The following is a 6,826-nucleotide window of genomic DNA, read 5'->3' on the forward strand; positions in this document are numbered from 1 at the left end:
TAACAAAACATTTAAGTAATTTTAAGATTTGTTTAAGAAATTATTTTTGAAATCGATTTTGAAAAACTTACTCCCCCTTACTATAGCACATCAAAAACTTACTCCCCCTTACTATAGCACATCTTAAATTTTCTCCCCCTTTTTGTTAAATCAAAAAGACTCTATAAAACGTTAGCCAATTGATTTATTAATAATAAGCTGCTAAGATCACAATCAAAAGAGAGATTAGCCATTAGTTTTCATAAACAATATTCATAATAAAATGTGAAATGGCATAATTTGGTCATAAATTTCTAATGATGCAAAATTAATAAACAGAAAGCGTTAAAATGTCAAACGAAATATATATAATAAGTTTAAGCATCCTCAAACAAACATCCAACAACTAATCAAGTTCAAAGTACCAAACAACGCACAAAAAATCAAAATCAATCCAAGTTTTAAAAACAAGAAAACATGACAAGCAAGTCTACTCCATCAGAGGATCGGGAGGAGGAGGATAATGAGCTCGAACTTCAAGATTCAGAGCATCCATACGATCACGTATCTCACTCTGAAACTCAGAAATCGTAGACTCAATGGAGGCAAAACGAAGATCAAACGACTCTAGAAAAGATCGGAAATAAGGTGGCGTTTGATCATCTTGCCGAGCTGGTACTTCCTCGTCAATATCTCTCATAAGCCTTTGAAGCTCTGGATCATCATCAGCGTCAGGAGCTGGAGGAGGAGGAGGAGCACGAGAAGAACTAGGAGCAGCTCGTGAAGAACTAGCTCCCGGGGTTTGCTTACCGGGTCGAAAAGACCATAGTCCGGTGTTCTCATCCAATTTCCAATCCGATTTATTTAAGGATGTGATATTGATTGGGTTTTGGAGCGGGATAGGATTGTCAAGGGAGACATCTAGGCCAAGTTTGATAAACAAATTGCTTAGTAGACAACCATAAGGTAGGGTTTCTACATGCTTTGAGGGAATGATGTTTATGATATCGACAAGCGCGCTAAAGACAATATGTGGAAAATTGATTTTCTTTTTGTTCTTTATGCAGTGCATCCACCATAAGTCTGTAGTACGTAGTGTGGAGTACCGACCTGCGGATGGTCTAAACCACCAAGAGATCATTAAGTGAAGAAATCGATCGTGGTGAGAGCTAAAGGTACTGACACTAGCATTAGGGAGATATGGATATTCCACATCTTCCTTCTCATTAAATAAACCCTCGTCATCTAAACCAAAATGAGATGCGATAGATTCAGAAGTAATAGTGATATATTGTCCTAAAAGATAGGATCTAATCGCTATAGTACCGCACTGAGTTGTGTTCTGAATACAAACCGCATTGGAATAAAAGATGCGGACAATTTGGTGAAAGACAATGGGTTGAAGAGAAAAGAGTTTATCAAACTTCCATCGGCGAAGAATTGAGAGGTATTCAAATTCAAGTTTTATCATAGCTTGTAGAGAAGGAATACGTTCTTCCCTAATACGATAGGATTAGAAGGAGTTCATGTACCTAGAGTACAATTTATCCCTACGGTTTTCAGGCATGTTAAAACAAGTACTAATGAGGGATGAATGAATATTGGATGGATTTTAAGGTCTAGGAGCGGGAGGACGGTTTTGGTGAGACCGACTCGAGGATGACCTAGGGCGTTTGGGATTAGACATGGTTAGGGAAATCAGAAAAAAAAATATCACCTGCAATTTAAAAACACATGTATGCACAAAAATCAATCCCAAAACTCAAATGAGTCCTCAATAATTCAAGGTTCTCTAACATAATCCTAATGTGCAAAGTTTTGAAAACTATTTTAAAATAATATCATAATATGTATAGTTTTCATGAAAACAACACAATTAAATCAAAACTATCACTTAATTTTAATTTTTTTTTTAAATTCAAAATTTTAATTTTGAAAAATTATGTGTTTTTGATGAAATTCGTTGTAGAAACTAGTTTAGAATCATCATATAGCCAATGCCCGATAATTATTTCAAACTAGAACTAATCTAAACTAGTCCTAAGTTCAAAAATTTAATGAAATAGAGTTTTTGTGAAAATACCTTGAAAAATTCTGATTGAGGGGAATGACGAGATGTTTTGCGCGATTTAATGAGTGTAGCAGGTTTGTAGGATGCAAATCTTGAAGAATCCGATGTTTTCCCGAAGATTTTGAGCAAAAATAGAGATTTTGGAGAGAGAGAGGTCGAATGGCCATGTGTTTAGTGTTTTAGGTTTTGAGAAAAATGAAGAAGATGAAGTATTTTAACCTAAAACCCGACGGATGCATCGGTGCATGGTCTTATGCATTGATGCATATTCAATGCATGCATCGGTGCATCATGCGGATGTATCGATGCACATTCAAAGGGATGTATTGATGCATTGTTAAGTGTATCGGTGCATTAAGCACAAAAATGTCAAAAGAAAAATCTGTTTCAAACGCTTAAAAATGCTAAATTAATAGGCTCTAGTGGTGTTGGTAACTCATATATCAAAAATTAATTATGTTCAATCAATTAAATTAATCTTTAAACATTATTTGAACATAAAATTAATTTTCACTAAGAATCATAAACTCCCCCTAACTAATAGCAAGAATGCAATCAAAAATTATTATTATAAGCATTTTTCAGTATTTATTAAAAGTGCTAAATTATTTTAAACACTAAGTGAAGATAGGTCAGTTAAACCTAATTCTCTTCTAAGTGTCCAAAACCTTTCCTTGTCTAAGGGTTTTGTAAAGATATCCGCTAATTGATGCAAAGTATCAACATATTCTAGAACTACATCTTCCTTAGTGACATGGTCTCTAATGAAGTGATGTCTTATTTCAATGTGCTTAGTTCTAGAGTGTTGGATGGGATTTTTAGTGAGACAAATAGCACTAGTATTGTCACACTTGATAGGAATGGTACCTACTTCAATTCCATAATCAAAAAGTTGTTGTTTCATCCATAAAACTTGTGCACAACAACTACCGGCTGAAATATATTCCGCTTCAGTGGTAGATAATGCAACACAATTTTGCTTCTTTGAAAACCAAGAAATCAGCATATTTCCAAGGAATTGACAAGTACCGGAGGTGCTTTTCCTATCTAATTTGCATCCTCCATAATCCGCATCAGAAAAGGTATGCAAGCTAAAGCTAGAGTCTCTAGGATACCAAAGTCCTAAACTAGGAGCGTCCTTAAGGTATCTAAAGATTCTCTTAACAGCTAGTAAATGTGATTCCTTAGGACATGATTGAAATCTAGCACATAAGCAAACACTAAACATAATGTCCGGTCTACTTGCAGTTAGATAAAGCAGAGATCCAATCATTGACCTATATAATTTAACATCTACACATTTACCTCCTTCATCTAAGTCAACCTTTGTTGAAGAGCTCATTGGAGTGTCATGAGGTTTCCCATTTTCCAGTCCAAACTTCTTGAGCATATCTTTGACGTACTTAGCTTGATTGATGAAGATGCCATCTTTTCTTTGTTTGATTTGGAGTCCCAAGAAAAATGAGAGCTCCCCCATCATGCTCATCTCAAACTCACTTTGCATTAGCTTAGAAAATTCTTGGCAAAGAACATCATTAGTAGAACCAAATATTATATCATCAACATAAATTTGAACTACTAATAAATCTTTACCTTTATGCTTCAAAAACAAATGTAGTGTCAACCTTCCCTTTTGAAAAACCTTTTTCAATTAAAAAATTTGACAATATTTTCATACCAAGCTCTAGGAGCTTGCTTTAAACCATAAAGAGCTTTTGTCAATTTTAAAACATGATCCGGAAAATTTGAATCTTCAAAACCTGGAGGTTGTTCCACATACACTTCTTCTTTTATAAAACCATTTAAAAATGCACTTTTAACATCCATTTGATATAATTTAAATTCATTAAAACATGCAAATGCTAATAACATTCTAATTGCTTCCATCCTAGCTACGGGAGCGTATGTTTCATCATAGTCTATGCCCTCTTCTTGAGTATACCCTTGAGCAACAAGTCTAGCCTTGTTTCTCACTATATTACCACTCTCATCAAGCTTATTCCTAAATACCCATCTAGTACCTACAGTAGATTTATTACTAGGCCTTTCAACTAATGTCCATACTTTACTTCTCTCAAATTGATTTAACTCTTCTTGCATAGCCATAATCCAATGTTCATCATTTAATGCTTCTTTAATATTCTTAGGCTCTATGCATGAGATAAATGCAACATAATTACAAATATTTCTAAGAGAAGATCGAGTTGTTACCCCTTTTGATGGATCACCTATAATTTCACCATCCTTGACATAGTTGTAGTCTCTTGGATAAGATACTTCCCTTTCTTCAATGGTTGGATTCTCAAGAGGATCATGAGTTTTCTCATTTTTTGTTTCTTCCTTTGATGATGGTTCTCTAACGTCATGTCTAACGTCATTTGTATTTATAACACCTACATCATCATTCACACAAGAATCCTTCCTCGGAAGGGGATTATCGTCGAAAACAACATGTATAGACTCTTCTACAACTAAAGTTCTTTTATTAAATACACGATAGGCTTTAGAATTTAAGGAATAACCCAGAAAAATTCCTTCATCACTTTTAGCATCAAATTTGCCAAGGTTTTCTTTACCGTTGTTTAAAACAAAACATTTACATCCAAAAGGATAAAAATAGCTAATGTTAGGCTTTTTATTTTTGAAAATTTCATATGGAGTTTTCTTTATAATTGGCCTAATCATTACTCGATTTACAACATAACAAGTGGTATTTGTGGCTTCCGCCCAAAAATATTTTGGCAAATTATTTTCACAAAGCATGGTTCTAGCCATTTCTTCTAAAGTTCGATTTTTCCTCTCAACAACTCCATTTTGTTGAGGGGTTCTAGGTGCTGAAAAATTATGGCTAATACCATTAGAATTACAAAACTCAATAAATCCAAGATTTTCAAATTCAATACCATGATCACTTCTAACACTAGTGATAGAGTAACCATTTTCGTTTTGGATTATTTTTGAAAATGTGATGAAATGTTCTAATGCTTCATCTTTAGTACTTAAAAATAGAACACAAGTATATCTAGAATAGTCATCTACCAAGACAAATGCATATTGTTTTCCACCCAAGCTAGTAGTTCTAGTTGGCCCAAAAAGATCTAAATGGATCAATTGTAATACTCTACTAGTTAATACATCATTAATAGATTTAAAAGAAACTCGCTTTTGTTTTCCTTTAACACAAGCATCACAGATTTTATCATTATCAAATTTAAGCTTAGGCAACCCTCTTACTAGGTCTCATTGAATTAACCGTTGCAAAACACTCATACTAGCATGTCCTAGTCTCCTATGCCATAACCAACTATCATGCTCATTCTTAGCAACTAGGCATAAATTAGGCATATCAATAGAGTCTAAATGCACCATGTAAATGTTTCCTATTTTATGACCAACAAGCATAATCCGATTAGATGCAATGTCAATGACTTTACAACCATTAATTTCAAACAAGACATTGAATCCCTTATCGCATAATTGACTAATACTCAATAGATTATGCTTTAATCCATTCACATATAAACATTATGCAATGTTGATTATCAAAATTAAGAGCATATGCATAAAGTTTTACAAAGATGTTATGCATTAAAGATTGATATCGATTTAGAGAGATATCATTAAAACTTTGAAATTACTTGCATAAACATTAGAACAAAATTTAAGGCCAAAAATCAAATTGTTTGAAAATTGATATCAATGGTTTAAAATGAATATCAATTACGTTAAAATTTTGACCAAGTTTTATTATGATGAACTAAAATTCTAAAAAAATAAATATAACTTTAAAATGTTCATCATAACCATATTTTCAACATACATGAGAATAAAACAGTTATGCAAAATCAAAAATTATTCAATATTTAAGTTTAGAGGTTACCCATTCCTTTTTCATGTGTGGCTAGAGCATCTTGAATATCATCATCTTCATCACCATTTCTCCCACACATCTACAAGAGACATTTAAGTGTATTTTGGTATCCAAATTGCTTTGGATCCTTGAACATTAGTTTCAATGCCTCTTGTTCCTTTTGGAACCCATACTTGTCTAATTTTAAATCGTTTTCCTTTCTTTAAAGGACAAGTATGTTCCTTATGACCATGATAATGACAATGTGAGCATATTGTCATTATTGAACTAGATGAATTATTTAAAATAATCTCTTTTTCTTTTGTTAAATATTCAAGTTTAACTTCTAAATCGAAATTTTCCTTTTCCATACTTTCAAATTTTATCTTTGAAAGCTCTAAATTCTTCTTCGAAATTTCATTTTGTTTTTCAAAATCCATTTTAGTTTCTAGAAGAAGTTTGTTTAATTTGAAAATTTCTTTTTCAAAGTTTTTCGATTTTATTTTTGAAAGCTCTAACTCATTTTTCAACATTTCATTTTTATTTTCCAAGTCCTTTTTAGCTTTCAAAATAAGATCATTTTTAGTAATAAATTTAGAAATAAATTTATTGTATTTGGAGTTCTTGGTCTCAAACTCCGAAAATAATTCATCATAAGCATCTTGTAACTCACTAAAAGATTTTGAATTTAATCTATTTGAGTTAGAAGATACCTTTGGCTCTGTGAGAGCTAATAGAGACATCACTTTTATTGGTTCTTCTTTTTCCTTGTCTCCATAGATCTCCTCAAGCTTATCCCACATTTCCTTGGCACTTGAACAAGAAGAAACTCCTTTATATACATTAGGATCAATTGCACAACATAACATATGCATAGCCTTTGTGTTTTGTTGAGCTTCTTTTCGTTCTTGATTACTCCACTTCTT

Source organism: Hibiscus syriacus, unplaced genomic scaffold, assembly GCF_006381635.1.
Source record: "Hibiscus syriacus cultivar Baekdansim isolate YM2019G1 unplaced genomic scaffold, ASM638163v2 tig00113722_pilon, whole genome shotgun sequence".
NCBI lineage: Eukaryota > Viridiplantae > Streptophyta > Magnoliopsida > Malvales > Malvaceae > Hibiscus > Hibiscus syriacus.